Here is a 17818-nt window from a genome sequence, read left to right as displayed (position 1 = left end):
AGCAGTGGTAGTAAGGGTAGAGTAGTGAGTAGGTCCAAATAAGTCCATGTGCTCAAAGGGACGAGTTGTCGTCATGATTGTCTTCGAGGGATGCTTGGCCCTAGTCATCTTTCCAGCTCCGCAGGCACCACATAGATGATCCTTCTTGAACTTGACGCCCTCGATGCCTACGACATGCTTCTTCTTCACGAGAGTGTACAAGTTCCTCATGCCAGCATGCCCTAGCCTCCGATGCCAGAGCCAACACTTTGAAGCTTTTGCTAGAAGACATACGGCCAACTGTGGTCCTGCTGAGAAATCTACCATATACATATCATCTTTTCGATACCCTTCAAAGACTAGAGAATTTTCAGATTCCATAAGCACAAGGCAACGATATTTTCCAAATATCACAATCATGTTCAGATCACAAAGCATTGAGACAGACATTGAGTTGAAACCAAGGGATTCAACAAGCATCACTATATCCATGTGCTGATCCTTTGAGATTGCAACTCTACCTAGACCCAATACCTTTATTTTACCAGTGTCAGCAAATGTGATGTGACTCTTGTCAGACGGATGTAGAGTTGAATCCATGAGAAGACTTCGATCACCAGTCATGTGGTTAGTACATCCACTGTCCATAATCCATTCTGAAGCCTTTGGTGTTGTACCCTACAGTGCAGTTTGGGGGATAGGCTTCACCAAGGGTATTGTGAAGCATAAACATTTGACGAACAAGCGGATTATGAAAGTTCAGATCCTGGTTAGGGTAGATAGGATGTTTGTCAACAAATCCAGGGACGAAATACATAGTAAGACCATTTTGGCATTTTATCTTGCGTCCCACAAGATGTTTTAGGTCCCTAGCATAAGCAACAGAAGCCTTTGATTTTCGGCTGGAGACCTTTGCCTGCAAAAAAGAGTTAATTTTTCTTAACCACCCACATCTTCAGGGGTGGCTTAGAAGCAATGAGTCTAAGTGCAGCATCTGAGAACTTCGGCTTTGGAGCCCGAGCAAATAGCCTTGTAGGAGGTGAAAAATACTCATAAGAATAAGCAGAAAAGTTCTTGGTCATACGAACATAGCGGTTAGATGAAACACGCTCATATTCATAAGTCTGACTATGGTTTCCCTGCAAAACATTGGCGTTAGGGTGACTCTGGTGAGTCCTCTGTCTGTATGAAGCCTTTGGACCATATGAAGCCTTTGTACTGGGGTTTGTCTTCTTCCCAGGTGGTGTCATGATGACATTCACAGGAAGTTTCTCAAGACAACTTTTGGGCACCCAGATCTTCTTCAAAGGTGGTCCATTCCTGCAGTTAGTACCAATATACCTGGCAAACACTTCACCATTCTGATCCTTAAACAATTTATAGTTAGCATCAACGGATTCATCAATGATAATCAGATTAGCACAAGTGAAGCCAGATAAGGTAGATGGATCCGCTGAAGGTCCCTTTGCAGCAACCCATGTGGTTTTGGGGTACTGCTCAGGCTTCAAGTAAGAACCATCAAGATTCATTTTCCTCTCGAACCCAACACCCACTTTCCTAGGGTTTCAGTTCAGAATCTGTTGGAGATATAACTATTAGGTATGACCCGCACAGGAGGGGCCGGGTTATACCAATGACGGTTTAATTGTCACGAAGCCCAGGAAGGAATCGAAGATGGCGGTTCATGAGGATGACTTATGAAGAGCCCAAAGGCAACTTAAGGCCCATAGGTGTAAACCGCCGTAGAAGCATGACTTGTATTGTAAGGCAAGTGTAAGTAGTCACCGGGCCGGACACGTTTATGGGCCGACCGGGACTCTATAAGCCATAGGGCGTCAACCTGTGTATATAAAGGGACGACCCGACAGCGGTTTTGGGCAAGAAACAAGAGATCAAAAGCTAGGTCAAGCGTATTCGCTCCCTGGTAATCGAGGCATAAGCAATACCACCTCAAACTGGATTAGGCCTTTACCATCACCGCAAGGGGCCGATCCAGTATAAACTCCTGTGTCCTTTGTCCCATTTAACCCCTTTAAGCTAACCTAGTGCGATGGCTCCACGACTAAGTCCTCACACTAGGACATCTGCCGTGACAATTCCATGACAGTTGGTGCCCACCGTGGGGCCAGTGCACGGTGGTTTCGAGTTCTTACAGGGCAACTTTGAAGGGATGAAAGGATACGCCGTGGGCCGGATGACCAAGAGTCATCGCGGCAAGCTCTACATCGACGACGTAGGCTGGGGCCCCGGGGCCGGCTCAATCGAGTACGGGTACCGGGTCCGCTTCGGCGGAATTCACGTCTTCATCGGCAAGATCGGCGAACCGGGCCCTGATCCGGACACCTGCACCGACATCATCGAGACGGCTCAGCGTGGACGACCCGCCCAGGTTCAACCCGACGTGAAGCACGCTTTCGTGGGATTCATCCATGGGGAGAATTTGAGGAAGGATCCATGTCTGGCGGTGAGACGGCCATCTACTCTGATGGTGAATCGTCCACGGGCGAGACTACTTCATTGTATCAACTGCAGGACGGTGGGCTTGGGGGCTGTTCCGATGGCGACAGTATTCCGGACCCCTATGAGCCACTGAACTGGGTCGCGATTTTCATGGCCGGTACGCAGCCAGTTCAGAATTCTTCGACCACAGCGGCAATGGTTTCCGGGTCAGCAGCGGCGACGGCAGCCGGGGCAGGAGGCCCTGTGCGCCCGCCAGCTCAGGTCTTGTCCGACTTATTGGACAATTTGACAACATTGTTGATAGCAGAGCTTAACCCGGCAAATCAAACTCAGCATAATGCGGAGGTTGCAAAACTACGAGATGAGATAGCTCAAGCCAAGAAAGATTTGACAGCGGAGGACGCGAGGATGACTGCGGAACGAGCTGCTTTGGATGCTCAGGCGCAACGAATCCAGGCCGATTCCTTTCGGCTCTCGTTGGATCAGAACGTTTCAAACGAAGTTCTGAGGAGAAGGCACCGGAGTCGTCTGCCTCCGGTTTACGAGGCGAGGAACCTCTTCAACACACCTGGTGCAGGGACCAGTGACCCGCCAGGGATAAACCAGGTAGTAGCCGCGCTTGGGACTGGAGCGCCGGCTCAACCACGCACGACAGACCCGCCTCGTCAGAATAATATCCTAGCTCAACATGTGCCAACACCACCGGGTCATTATTCTAACCCGTTGGATAACATGATCGCTGCGGCGTCGCGATTGGCGGCTCTCCCAGTTGAAGGCGAGTCTCCAGCTGCGGTTGAAACACGGAGGGCTAGAGAGCTTCTTCAGACAGCATTGGTGCAGCAGGAGGCTTATTCTTACAATCGTGAGAGGATCCATTCAACCCCTCGCCCAAGCCAGGGTTATAGCAGACACAAGGACTCCCCGGCGGTGTCAAGCAGTGAGCAGCGTCGTAACCCGCCGCGTGGACAAGACCCGCCCCGTAATACCCAGGCCCTGATGGATCAGGATAGAGCATGTCGGGGGGCTGAGCTGGCGGCTCAGTACATGGCTCATCAACCATCTCCGGTTTATCCGACAACTTCGGTGGAGGCAGGCGTGAACTCTAGAAGCATGGGTGTACCATGTTTAGTGCCGGCTCGGCGTAATGAGCGTCTGCCCAAGGATTTCGAAGGACCTCGTAAGGTGCCCAACTACACAGCCGACTTGCCCCCTTAGGCATGGATTGAGAGTTACGAGATGGCCATGGAGCTACTAGAGGTTAGCGATGCTGCATGTGCCAAATAGTTCACCATGATGCTGGATGGGACAGCTCGCACTTGGTTAAAAGGGTTGCCTGCCAACTCCACCGGGTCCTGGGCCGAGTTAAAAGCCCGGTTTATCCAGAATTTTAAGGATACGTGCAAGCAGCCCATGTCGATTGTGGATTTGGATGCCTGCGCCGAAGAAGAGGGCAAGTCAACGACCCATTGGGTGCGCCGGGTCAAAGCCATCTTGCACTCATCGGATAACATCAATGCCGGTTCAGCAGTCCTCATGTTAGAGAATAATTGCCGTTTTTTGCCTCTTAAACAGAAGCTAGGGCGGCTCAAGCGCCATTGCAATGATATGGGGGAACTGATGGCGGCTCTGGTTAAATATGCCGACTTTGATAGTACCAAGGACCCCGAGTCTGATGATGAAAAGACAGGGAAGGAAAGAAGAGTGGAAACACCAAGGGCCAGCATCATAACCTGGCGGGTCAGGGGGGGCAATGGTAAGCGCAAGGCCGATAACAGCTCAGATTTTGTGGCCAATACCAATACACAGAATAATGGTCAGCGTCGTAAGGGGAAGCCACCTCCTCGGGCAGGAGGGTCAGGTCTCAACCTTGAGCAGATGATGAATCAGCCCTGCCCAAAGCATGGTTCGTGGGAAAGGCCATCCAGTCACCTTTGGAAATACTGCCAAATTATGAAAGAGTTCAAAAATTCAAATTTGTTCCAGGACAATCATGGGCCGGGCGGCGGCTCAGGTTCCGGCTCTCATGGTCCGGGTTACGGTGGTGGCGGTTCTAATTCCGGTTTCTAGGGTCACCCAGGCAATCAAGGCAATCAGAGTGGTTATCATCAACAGTCTGGTCAGGGAAATCAGCAACAGCAATCTAGGTATCAGAGTAATCCGAAGCAGTTGAATAGTGGGCAATACCACATCTTCACCATGAGTTTATGCAAGCGAGACCAGAAGCTCCGTAAAAGAGTTGCAAACGCCATTAAGCCGGTGGTTCCCCGTTACCTACGATGGTCCGAGCAGCCCATTGTGTGGAGTCATGAGGATCACCGGCCCCAGGTTGATAATCCGAGTCAATTGGCTTTGGTGGTGGCACCTCAGGTTGGAGGGTACATGTTCACCAAGGTACTCATGGATGGAGGCAGCAGTATTAATATCCTTTATTATGATACTTTCCGTCGTATGGGATTAACTGACAAAATCTTAAGTCGTCCAATACTGTTTTCCATGGATTGGTGCCCGGTAAGTCGGCCTATCTGGTGGGCAAGATCGCTTTGGAAGTGGCCTTTGGGGATGATCATGACTCCCGGGCTGAGACGGTAACCTTTGAAGTAGTCAAGATTTAGAGTCCATATCACGCTCTGTTTGGACGGCCGGCTTATGCCAAGTTTATGGCGCGGCCTTGTTATGTTTACCTGCAGCTCAAAATGCCGGGTCACAAGGGGACTATCACAGTGCATGGAAGCCGGAAGATAGATTTGGAGTGTGAAGAAGGTGATGCGGCTTATGCTGAGTCTATCTGTGCAATAGGGGAATTGAATTTTATAAAGAGAATGTTGACCCGGCAGATATGACATTATTGAAGAAGCCAACTACGGAAAATGATACGGTCTTGAAGTTTAAGTCAGCGGATGACACCAAGCTCGTTGATTTCGTTCCTGGCGATTCATCCAAGCAGTTCAGCATCAGTGCTAATCTGGATCCGAAATAGGAAAGCGCGCTCATCTAGTTCATCCGTGAGAACTGGGACATCTTCGCATGGAAACCTTCTGACATGCCGGGTGTACCAAGAGAACTCGCTGAGCACACTCTCAACATTGATCTGAAGTTTAAGCCGGTCAAGCAGTTTCTTCATCGTTTTAATGAAGAGAGGCGCAAGGCCATTGGTGAAGAAGTGGCCCGGCTCTTGGCGGCTGGGTTCATTGTTGAAGTTTTTCATCCTGAGTGGTTGGCTAACTCGGTGTTGGTGCCTAAGTAGAACAACACTTGGCGTATGTGTGTGGACTACACAGATCTAAACAAGGCTTGTCGGCTGATCCCTTTGCTCTCCCCTGTATTGATCAAATTATTGATGCTACGGTGAGTTGTGAGCGTTTGAGTTTTTTGGATGCTTATTCTGGTTACCATTAGATCAAAATGGCAGTTAAGGACCAGGAGAAGATAGCTTTCACTACTCCGTTTGGAGCCTTCTGCTATGTGTCCATGCCTTTTGGGCTCAAGAGTGCCCAGGCGACTTACCAACGGTGTGTGCAAAATTGCCTTCACGATCAAATTGGCGTAATGTACATGCTTATGTGGATGATATTGTGGTGAAATCCAGAAAGAAGGAAACCCTGATTGATGATTTGAAGGAGACCTTTGGTAATCTCCGTGTTTATAAGATGATGCTTAACCCGGCAAAGTGTGTTTCTGGTGTACCAGCTGGTAAGCTTTTGGGTTTTGTGGTTTCCAACAGAGGCATTGAACCTAACCCGGAGAAGATCAAGGCCATTACTTCCTTGGCTAAGCCAGCATGCGTCAATCATGTTCAACGTCTGGCAGGTCGTATTGCAGCCCTAAGCCGGTTCATAAGCCAGTTGGGTGAAAAGGCTATACCACTGTACCAGATGATGAAGAAAACAGATCACTTTGTCTGGAGTGATGCTGCTAATCAAGCATTTGGGGACTTGAAGAAACAATTGGCTGAGCCGCCTGTTCTTGTTGCTCCCGTTGATAAAGAGTCTTTGATGTTATATATGGCTATCAATAGCCGAGCTGTTAGTGTTGCCATTGTGGTGGAAAGGAAGGAAACAAGCAAGGAATATCCAGTTCAACGGCCGGTTTAGTATATCAGTGAGGTCCTCATTGAGTCCAAACAGAGGTATCACATTGGCAGAATCTTGTGTATGGGTTTTTTATCGCTTACCAGAAGCTTAAGCAGTATTTTCTGGGTCATCCCATCACTGTGGTTAGTTCTGCCCCTTTAGGAGATATCATCCAAAACAGAGAAGCCACAGGTCGGGTAGCCAAATGGGCCATTGAGCTTGGAACTCATGGTTTAAAGTATGTGCCCCGTACAACTATCAAATCTCAAGCACTTGTGGATTTCATGAATGATTGGATAGAGTTGCAGATGCCAGAGGAGAACCCGGATAACACGTATCGGACTATTCACTTTGACGGGTCCAGGCAGTTGGAAGGCTCGGGGGCTGGAGTTGTATTGACTTCCCCACAAGGTGACAAATTTTCTTATGTTCTCCGGTTGATGTTCCCTTGTACTAACAATGCAGCTGAATATGAGGCCTTGCTCCATTGTCTTCCGATGGCTAAGGAGATGAACTTAAGCCGGGTGAGATGCTTTGGCGACTCAGATCTGGTAGCTCAGCAAGTTTCTGGCACTTGGGATTCCAAGGATCCATTCATGGCGGCTTATTGTCGAGAGGTTGATGCTATTTCAGGTCACTTTAAGGGCTATTAAGTTGAACATGTTGATCGCAGGAAAAATGAGGCGGCTGATGCTTTGAGCCGGTTAGGGTCTCAGCGTAAGCCGGTGCCACCTAACACTTTCCTGGATATTCTTTATAACCCTTCTGTCAAATTACCCACAGAGGAGGATCTGGCTATTCCTGACCCGGAAGCACAATTGGTGGCAACTCTTCATGCGATTCCTGATTGGACAGTTCCATATTTGGCTTATATGACCCGGGGCGAGTTACCTGAGGATGAAACTTTGGCCAGGCAGATAACCCGGCGGTCTAAGTCAATGACTATTGTTCATGGAGAGTTGCATCATCGCAGTGTCACAGGGGCGTTCCAACGTTGTGTTTCTCCAGAGGAGGGCCGTGAGATTCTACGTGAGATTCATGAAGGAGATTGTGGCCATCATGCCGGCTCTAAGTCTCTTATGGCTAAGGGTTTCGTCATGCATTTTATTGGCTGACGGCTCACGCTGATGTTGAGGATCTGGTCAGTAAATGTGATGGTTGTCAGAAATTTTCACGACAAGCTCATGTGTCGGCTCAAGAATTGAGGATGATTCCTATTACTTGGCCGTTTGCAGTCTGGGGGCTTGATATGTTTTGGCCTTTCAAAAGGTCCAAAGATAAAAAGGCACACCTCTTGGTGGCGGTTGACAAATTTACAAAGTGGATTGAGGCAGAGCCGGTCAGTAAATGTGACGCGGCGACAGTGGTTCAATTCATCAAAAAGGTGATTTTCCGTTTTGGCTTTCCCCACAGTATCATAACTGATAATGGCACTAATCTATCCAAGGGTGCTATGAGAGAGTTTTGTCAACGTGAGCATATCCGGCTTGATGTATCATTAGTGGCTCGCCCCCAGTCTAATGGTCAAGCCGAGAGAGCCCATCTAGAGATCATGAGAGGCATCAAGCCCCGGCTTATGGTTCCCTTACAAAGGACACCGGGTTGTTGGGTGGAGGAGTTACCTTCCGTGTTATGGAGCATTAATAACACCCCCAACAGATCTACGGGTTACACGCCTTTCTTCATGGTCTACGGAGCAGAGGCGGTTCTCCCCAGTGACATCCGTCACGATTCGCCTCGTGTGGCGGCTTATGTTGAAGCTGACAATGAAAAGGCACGTCAGGATGCACTTGACTTATTGGATGAGGAGCGTGACCTTACGGCGGCTCGTTCGGCGATTTATCAGCAAGACCTGCGACGGTATCACAGCCGCCGGGTTAAAACCAGAACATTTCAAGAAGGTGACTTGGTGCTCTGGCTTATCCAGGATCAAACTGATATGCACAAGTTATCCCCACCTTGGGAAGGACCCTTTGTGGTCAGCAAAGATTTGAACAACGGATCGTCCTACCTTATTGACATTCGAGACCACAAGGACTCACGTAAGTCGGAGGAGGAGACCCGCCGGCCGTGGAATATTGCTCATCTTCGGCCTTACTAGACTTGAGCCACCGGCTCTTACAATGTACATATCTTGACAATGTACATATTATGATGATTATAATAAAGCTGGCATCCCTGATAAAGCAGGGCCTTTGTTGTTTCGTTTTCAAGAGTAACGAGTCTTTTTCTCAATTATGGTCACTTGGGGGCTTCCTGCCCATATTCGAGGCATAGCAGTGAATATCCCTCTTGATCGGCGCAATGCCACAATTACGGTCACTTGGGGGCTTCCTGCCCATATTTGAGGCATAGCTGTGAATATCCCTCTTGATTGGCGCAATGCCACAATTATGGTCACTTGGGGGCTTCCTGCCCATATTTGAGGCATAGCTGTGAATATCCCTCTTGATCGGCGCAATGCCACTATTATGGTCACTTGGGGGCTTCCTGCCCATATTTGAGGCATAGCTGTGAATATCCCACTTGATCGGCGCAATGCCACACTTATGGTCACTTGGGGGCTTCCTGCCCATATTTGAGGCATAGCTGTGAATATCCCTCTTGATCGGCTCAATGCCACACTTATGGCCGCAAACCACTTGGGGGCTTCATGCTCATATTTGAAGCATAGCTGTAAATATCCCTCTTGGTCCGGCTCATACGCCATGAAAGCCTCGGAGTATTCGGCTTGGCGGCCTATGAAAGCCTCGTTTCCTCGCTTGATTCATTTTTGAGCATTTTTTTGGATTTATCTTGACATATGATTTAACAATGATTCAGGCCATGTAGCCTCAATTATTACAGCTAATATTTGAGTATATCTGAGGTTTATGATAACCCGGCCTGGCTTTCGACGATAAGTCACCAGCATATGATGATATTAAATAATCAGAAGTATTGTCTTCTAAGTTTTGGGTTATCACCCTTACTTCCTTGATATGGTAAGCCGACAGTTTAATCACATATTACAGGCACTTGTGTTTACTTGTGTGCAGGGTAATGATTAATCTCATCTGCATAAATTGACGTCATCATAAGCACAAAATGATAGCTTTTCAAATGACGGATCAAACAGTGTTGCACAAAACAAAAACGTGCACGATGGCACGACAGATCAAAGTTTCACTAGCCTATTACATAACTCAATGAGCCCAAAAGAGCAAGTGTTTTCAGAAGTTCAAATATTTGAGCCGCCCAGTGGATCAATCTTCTTGGTCTTGACGACTTGAAGCTTCTGGATCATACTTCTCCGGTTCTTCGTCCTCTGCCACCTAGAAGTTGGGTGATGACCAGTCAATGCCACGCAAAGCTTGGAATTCAGCTTCATCATCTATAAGGTCGGACGGATCAACTTCAGGGGCGAAAGTATGCTTACGGATTGGGGGAATCAGATCCATCACTTTATAAGCCGGCGTGGGCATCTTCTGGTTTTCTGCATGATAAGCCGACTGATATTTTGAGAGAGTTGTTTCATCAGCAATCAGAGTCGCCAGAGGGCGTATCTCTTTAACACAGGCAGCGAAGTCTTTCTAGTCAAAAGAAGTGCCATCTTCTTTCAAGCTTGGATACCCAATAGCTATCTCAGCCGGGTCTAGTTCTATTAACCATGCCTTAGCACGGCTCAAGGCCGTCACGGCACCAGGTCGTCACGGCACCGGCTCTTGCACATGACCATTTTATCTCTTGAATCCTCGTAGGCAGAATTGACAATTTTTTCAAGACATCACTCAGCAGATTGGGTCCTTGATTTGTTGGAGAAATCGTGGCTAACGTGCGCTGAGTTCCGGTATATAGCTGTTCAACAAGCGTATATACGGATTTAAGTTTCACCAGCATATCTTGACTAAGGTTGCTACTCCTTGGACCTGTATAACAATTGTGGAGTGGTCAGCAGCGGTTTATGATATAAAAATAAGAGATTCAATTTTGATGCTGGTGCGGCGGCTTACCAAAGATAGCAGAAACCATCTGGGATACACGATGTTTTAAACCGGTCAGCTCAGCTGTCACCTATTGAAGAGCCGCCTCCGCCGTTTCAGCCCGCTGCATCAAAGCAGTTTTCTCTTCAGCCCAGGCATTTCTTTCAGCCTCAAAACCGATCTTCAGCTTCTCCGTTTAAGCCACACTAAATTGGAATTTTGAATTGGCTTTCCGGGTCTCAGATTCTTGATTCTTCAGCCGGGTCTTGGCATCTTCCTGTTGAGATTGAAGTTGAGCAGTGGCATTCTGTACAAGCACAGATTTGCAATCATATTCATATCCGGGTATAGGAGTATAAGTCCCAAGCCTTTTGCAGGCAATAACACTTGGCACTTGGGGGCTAATGCATACCAAAAAATTCTTCATACAACGGATTATCTGGCTAAGTCCCAAGCACTTTGCAAGCAAGAGTACTTAGCACTTGGGGGCTAATGCATATTTGCTGCAGTTTCATTAGTATTTTATGATGACCCGGTTGTGCCACAGACAACCACAGCCGGCTCATGGGAGCTACACAAGTAAGTTTTGATCTTTGAACAATGATAAGTACCGGTTCATTCCTGCTGATTAAACCGGCCCTTGGGGGCTACGGATACAATGTTCATCATTAAAATCTGGTTTAACTCTGAAAGTGATAGACGGATTTTTGAAGGACTTTTTTTTATCAAAGATGCTTTATACTCATCGCTTTTCTAAGTCTATAGCCTATTCTATTCTATTATACACAGTAGACTTGGGGGCTGACAGGATATGCATAACTTATTTAAGTCGGAATTCAGACCTCATATTTCTGGTGCATCTGTTTCACCATGTCAATCTCAAGATCGCGGCTGGTATGAACTTGGTTGAGATAACCAGAGAATACTTCATTGACGCTCAGTTGAGAGTAATCAGCAATGTCAAATCTCACTTTCCGCCTTTGAACGATCTCGTCTTTGGCAGAGTGGTTGGCCAAGACGGTAGGTTGTCCCGGTTCTCTAAGGCTGGTGCGAGTAATCATAACATCTTCACCATGCTCTTCTGACGGTTTAAGTGGGCTCGATGATTCGGTGTTCAAAGGATTGATATCTATGTGGTCATGGGAGAGATCAGGAATTTCTGGCGGGGCTTCACGAGCAGGTTCTTCCGATTGTTTTTCAGAAGCATCTGAGGTTGGGACTTGCTGCTCCGACTCATCAACTTTAGGATTTTTAGCCGGCTTGGCCACCCTTGCCTTCTTACTAGGCTTTGCTTGTCCACTGCACGGTTTATGACAAATCAGTATAAGTATAAGAGTATAAGAAGGTTGAAGATACAAAGTAATTGTTGTTACCTAGGGGTAGTTTTGAAAGCCAGCAACTGGGTCTATGATGAGTCACCGGAAGAAGAGCAGGAAGCCTCCTGATAATTTGAATCAAAAGAATTAAGTGGTTAGCAAATGTGACCCGCCAGTGGGTAAAAAGAGTTTAAGTTTGGAAGGACCTCGTTTCGGCGTTTCCGTGGAATTGGAGTATTCGGTAAGCCGGAGGATAATTCTGCACCTCCGTTGATCCGAGTTTGTCGCCGGTTCTTGTGCTACTGTTGCTTCAAAAGAAAGTGAGGATCCAAATGAGCTAAGGGGTGTGAAAAGCTTACTTTCCGGGTTACCCGTCGAAATTTCTGTCTTGGCAAAGGCTCTGAGTCGGAGGCAATAATCATTACCTCTTCTTCAACTGCTTGGCTGGCCCCCGTGTCATCCTGGCCATAATTAGTGTCAATAAGATAATTGAAAAAGGAGCCAAGGGAGTCAAGGGCTACCTTCGACTCAGAGCTGTCATTCGGTTCAAACATATTGGAAGCACTTGATTTCTTCTTTTTCTTGATAGCTTTCTTGGCAGCCCTGGACTTTTTGGCAGCTTCATGGTCATACTGCTTTTTCCAAAAATCAGATTCAACCTGTGAGAGTCATCAGAGTTGAGTTAATAGAATATTTGAATGATGAGGTAAAAGTAAGAGATTTAAAGACTCACATCTGGTGACGGGTTAAGTTTGCAGAAAGGGTTCAGACCCACTTTACTGCAGTCTTCCAATTCTTCATTTAGAAGGGTCTTTGTCATTCCATTGATTGCTTCATTAGTTAAACACACGGAACTATGGCACAATGGATCTTTTATACCACCCGTGTAAGTACACATTAAGCCGGGTCGGCGACTCAAGGGTATGATCCACCAAGAAACCCAACACCGAACCAAGTCAATGCCAGTTAACCCGTTTCCCAGCAAAGCCTTGACCTTTGAAATGGTGGGGGAAAGCTTTGCATGTTCAGCAGCAGTAAGCTTTTCGGGAAGATGATGTTGTGGGTCAAGACGCTGAGCACGATAACCTGGTAGTGGATTCTCATTAGCCGGAGAGGTATCTTTGCAGTAAAACCATGTCTGGTTCCAATCTTTGGGGTGACTCAGCAAGCAAGCATAGGGGAAGATAGCACCTCTTCTTCGTTGAATTTAGATTCCACCGAGTTCCAAGCTGGATCCGTTCGTAAACTCATTTTGGTGGTTCAAATAAAAATATTCCCTGAAGAGTTCAACACTGGGTTCCTCTTGAAGGTATACTTCACAGAAAACTTGAAAATTGCAAATGTTTGACACGGAATTGTGTCCGATGTCTTGAGGATGGAGTTGAAAGAAGTGCAGAATGTCTTGGAATTTTTTTGATCCGGGCAGTGAGAAGCCCCGATTCATGTGATCAGTAAAAACGATGACTTCACCATATTTTGGGTGAGGCCTTTCTTCGCTTGGTTTGGGGGCGCGCCACTGCATGATATCTTTTGCTGGTAAAAGGCCGACTTTGACAAAGTCTTTGAGCGTGTTCTCAGTAACAATTGGGGGAACCAGTTACATGAGGTAACTGTCTTCGGCGGCATTGTGAAGGAAGAAGCCTAAAAGAAAGAATTTTTTTGCCGGTTTAAGATGATTCATTAAGCCAGAGGTAAACATTAGAACATGTATTCAGATTGGTGGCTTAAAGTGGGGCCTAATGATATATGGATAGCTATAAACCGGTGATGTAAGCCGGTGATGTGTAAGTCGGTGACAACAATGGTATTCAAGATCAGTCAAGAGCGAATTCTACTAAGTGTTGAAGCAAACAGGTTTCACAGATTAATGCTAGGATTGTGGATCTGTGACCCTTTGTATAATGGAAAATATTTTTGACCTAAATTACAGTGCTCGAGCAGTTCATATGTTCAGATTGGTTTTTTCTCACGCAAAGGGGATGACCTAAATAACAAAAATAAGTGTCACAGCTGCCGCCGTGCAGGAGAAGTGCTAACTTTGGATCAAGGTTACAAGCTACAGTGAAGAACAGGGATGAACGCTGAAGAACCTCGAGAAGCCCTAATGGAGATCTATAGTGGAGAAGGGAGAGGCACTTACTGGATCCACCGAGTAATGGAGTGGCGCCGCGGTTTCTCTGGTCTCGTTCAGGTCGATGCAGCGGCCGGAGTCGAGGAAGCTGGCGAGTTCGGCGGCGGCGGTGCTCAGGTGTGCAGATGTGTTGCAAAGGGAGAGGTTGAAGATGAGAATAAGAAGGGGGAAAATGGAAAGGGCTGTCGGGCCCTATTTATAAGGAAAGGGTCAATAAGCAAGCGCGAGAAACGAGGCCAAAGAATGATTATCTAGCTGGTCCAACGCCTCGATTTTCGGGATGTTTATTAAAGATAAGGATTTATTAGATATGCTGGGTATTGTGCGAAATTAATGGCAGATGATGTCATGGTGGTTTTCCGTAATTCCAGGAGGTGATGTCATGGAGGGTTACAATATTTTGTGAGAACAGGTGAAGAAGGATTATTTCTAAGTGTTGAAGATTGTCATGAACAAGTTCAAATCAACTTGGGGCCTAATGTTGGAGATATACCTATTAGGTATGACCCGCCCAGGAGGGGCCAGGTTATACCAACGACGATTTAATTGTCACGATGCCCATGAAGGAATCGAAGATGGCGGTTCATGAGGATGATTTATGAAGAGCCGAAAGCCCAAAGGCGGCTTAAGGCCCATAGGTGTAAACCGCCGTATAAGCATGACTTGTATTGTAAGGCAAGTGTAATTAGTCACCGGGCCAGACACGTTTATGAGCCGGCCGGGATTCTGTAAGCCGCAGGGCGTCAACTTGTGTATATAAAGGGACGGCCCAGCGGCGGTTTAGGACAAGAAACAAGAGATCGAAAGCTAGGTCAAGCGTATTCGCTCCCTGGTAACCGAGGCATAAGCAATACCACCTCAAACTGGATTAGGCCTTTACCTTCACTGCAGGGGCCTGAACCAGTATAAACTCATGTGTCTTTTGTCCCATTTAACCCCATTAAGCTCACCTAGTGCGATGGCTCCACAACTAAGTCCTCACACTAGGACATCTGCCGTGACAATTCCATGACAGAATCTGTTTCTTGAGGACATCACATAGTGTCTGATGCCCTTTGAGACTTTTGTACATTCCTGTTTGATGCAATGTCTTCAACCTGGCATTCTCATTAGCAATAGTAGTGGTATCCTTAGTAGAGGGGTTAGTTACCACATCAGTAGTTGAAGATATTGCAACAGTAGCAGCAGTAGAACATTCAGCAACAGAGACAACATTATCACGCTCAAGACATTTTAGACATGGTGGTTCAAACCCTTCCTGAGCGGAACTGATCTGTTGAGCGCGGAGTGACTCGTTCTCCTTTTGAAGATCTTCATGAGTTGCTCTCATGTTCTCAAGTTCTTGCTTCCTTTGAAGATAATCATAGGAAAGCTTTTCATGAGTAGTTGAGAGCGTTTCATGATGACTTTCAAGTTCCTCGTACTTAACATGAAGATTTTTAATGGCTTCAATTAAGGACTAAGTTCGGGTCATTTCCATGTCCAACAGGTCATCGCTTTTGTCTAGCAACTTTTGAATATGTTCCATAGCAGTTTATTGTTCAGTTGCAATTTTAGCAAGTGTTTTGTAGCTAGGTTTAGATTCATATTCATAGTCATCTTCACTTGATGTTTGAAAGTAAGCATCGCGTGAGTTTACCTTGGCACCTCGTGCCATGAAGCGGTAGGTGGGAGCAGAGTCATCCTCATCGTTAGCATCAGCGTTGGTGACGAGGTTGTTGTCTTCAGCATTGAAGATGGACTTGGCGACATAGGCTGAAGCTAGAGCCAGGCTTGCCACGCCTGAATCAGACTCCACCTCCGCCTCCTCAGAAGCAGACTCCTCCTCTGAATCCATATCCTTTCCAACAAACGCACGAGCCTTGCTTGATGAGCTCTTCTTGTGTGATGAAGACTTAGATGAAGACTTTGAAGAAGACTTTGAGGATTCCTTCTTCTTCTTGTCATCAGAATCATATTCCCTGATCTTCTTCTTCTTCTTGGTCTCATTGTCCCACTGTGGACACTTAGAGATGTAGTGACCAGGTTTCTTGCATTTGTGGCATGTTCTCTTCTTTTGGTCATGAGTGGAAGCTTCATCATTTCTTGAGATGGATCTTGAAGACTTTCTGAAGCCTTTCTTCTTGGTGAACTTATGGAACTTCTTCACAAGCATAGCTAGCTCCTTTCCAATGTCTTCCGGATCCTCAGAACTGTAGTCAGATTCTTCTTCATATGAGGAAACAACCTATGCCTTCAAAGCGTGAGTTCGGCCATAGTTGGGACCATAGATATCTCTCTTCTTAGATAACTGGAACTCATGTGTGTTGAGCCAATCAAGTATGTCAGACGGATCGAGAGTCTTGAATTCAAGACATTCTTGAATCATCAGGGCCAGGGTGTCGAATGAGCTATTAAGTGATCTCACGAGCTTCTTGTCGATTTCGTGCTTGGTGATCTCAGTAGCGCCAAGTGCGCGAAGCTCATTTGTGATATCAGTGAGGCGATCAAACGTGAGATGGACATTCTCATTGTCGTTTCTCAAGAAGCAGTTGCGAAGAACATCAATCCTTGAGTCTCTTTGGGTTGAGACGCCTTCGTTGACCTTGGAGAGCCAGTCCCAGACTAGCTTCATAGTTTCCAGAGCACTCACATGGCCATATTGTCCTTTGATCAGATGACCACAAATGATGTTCTTGGCGGTCGAGTCCAGTTGAATGAACCTCTTGACATCAGGAGCGGTGACACCTTCACCGACCTTGGGAACGCCGTTCTTGACGACATACGAGAGGTCGACGTCAATGTCTTCAAGATGCATACGCATCTTATTCTTCTAGTAGGGGTAATCAGTGCCATCGAAGACAGGGCACGCAACGGAGAACTTGATTATCCCTGCAGTCGACATAGCTAAAACTCCAGGTGGTTAAACTGAATCACACAGAACAAGGGAGCACCATGCTCTGATACCAATTGAAAGTGCTAGTTATCGACTAGAGGGGGGGTGAATAGGCGATTTTTATGGAAGTCTTCAAAACATGAGGGCTTTGAAGACAAATAGTAGAAATGAACCTATTGATATGCAGCGGAAGGTAGACTACACTAGATAAGCCATAGTCAAGTAAGCAATGAAGTGACAGCACGAAGACTATCAGCAGCTAGGTAGTATGCATCAGGATGGAAGATAGTATGAAGCCAAACAGTAAACAATCTTCACATAGTGAAGACAATCAGATCATGCAAGCAGGCAATGACTTCACGAAGACAGATTGAAAGTAAAGGGAAGTGAAGGATAGAACCAGTAGCTTGGTGAAGACAAGGATTTGGTAGACCAGTTCTAGTTGCTGTGACAACTGTACGTCTGGTTAGGGAGGCTGAGATTTAACTCAGAAGACCGCGTCTTCACCTTATTCCCCTTGAGCTAAGAACACTTAGTCCTCGCCCAATCACTCTGGTAAGTCTTCAAGGTAGACTTCCAAACCTTCACAGACTTCGTTCACTGGCAATCCACAATGGCTCTTGGATGCTCACAACACGACGCCTAACTGGCTGGAGTATTCACAGTCCTCGAGTGTAACAAGTCTTCAGATCACGCGGACAGAAAGACTTCAGTGATGCCTAAGACTCTTTGGCTCTGGGTGTTTTGGGCATTGTCATCGCAAGGATCTCTCTCTCTCAAATGCTTCGGAGGTGGGTTTCTCTCAAACAACAAAAACCGTGCACTAACTCTGAGCAGCCACCAATTTATGGTGTAGGGGGTGGGCTATTTATAGCTAGGAGGCAACCCGACCTGATTTGTCCGAAATGACCCTGGGTCACTAAGGAACTTACACGTGTCCAACGGTCAAATTTCAAACACACGCGGCAGCTTGACTTGAGCTACAAGTAAAGCTGACTCATCCAGCTCTGGATAAGATTTGCTCT

Source organism: Aegilops tauschii, chromosome 5 (genome assembly GCF_002575655.3).
Source record: "Aegilops tauschii subsp. strangulata cultivar AL8/78 chromosome 5, Aet v6.0, whole genome shotgun sequence".
Lineage (NCBI taxonomy): Eukaryota > Viridiplantae > Streptophyta > Magnoliopsida > Poales > Poaceae > Aegilops > Aegilops tauschii.
This window is presented reverse-complemented; position numbering follows the sequence as displayed.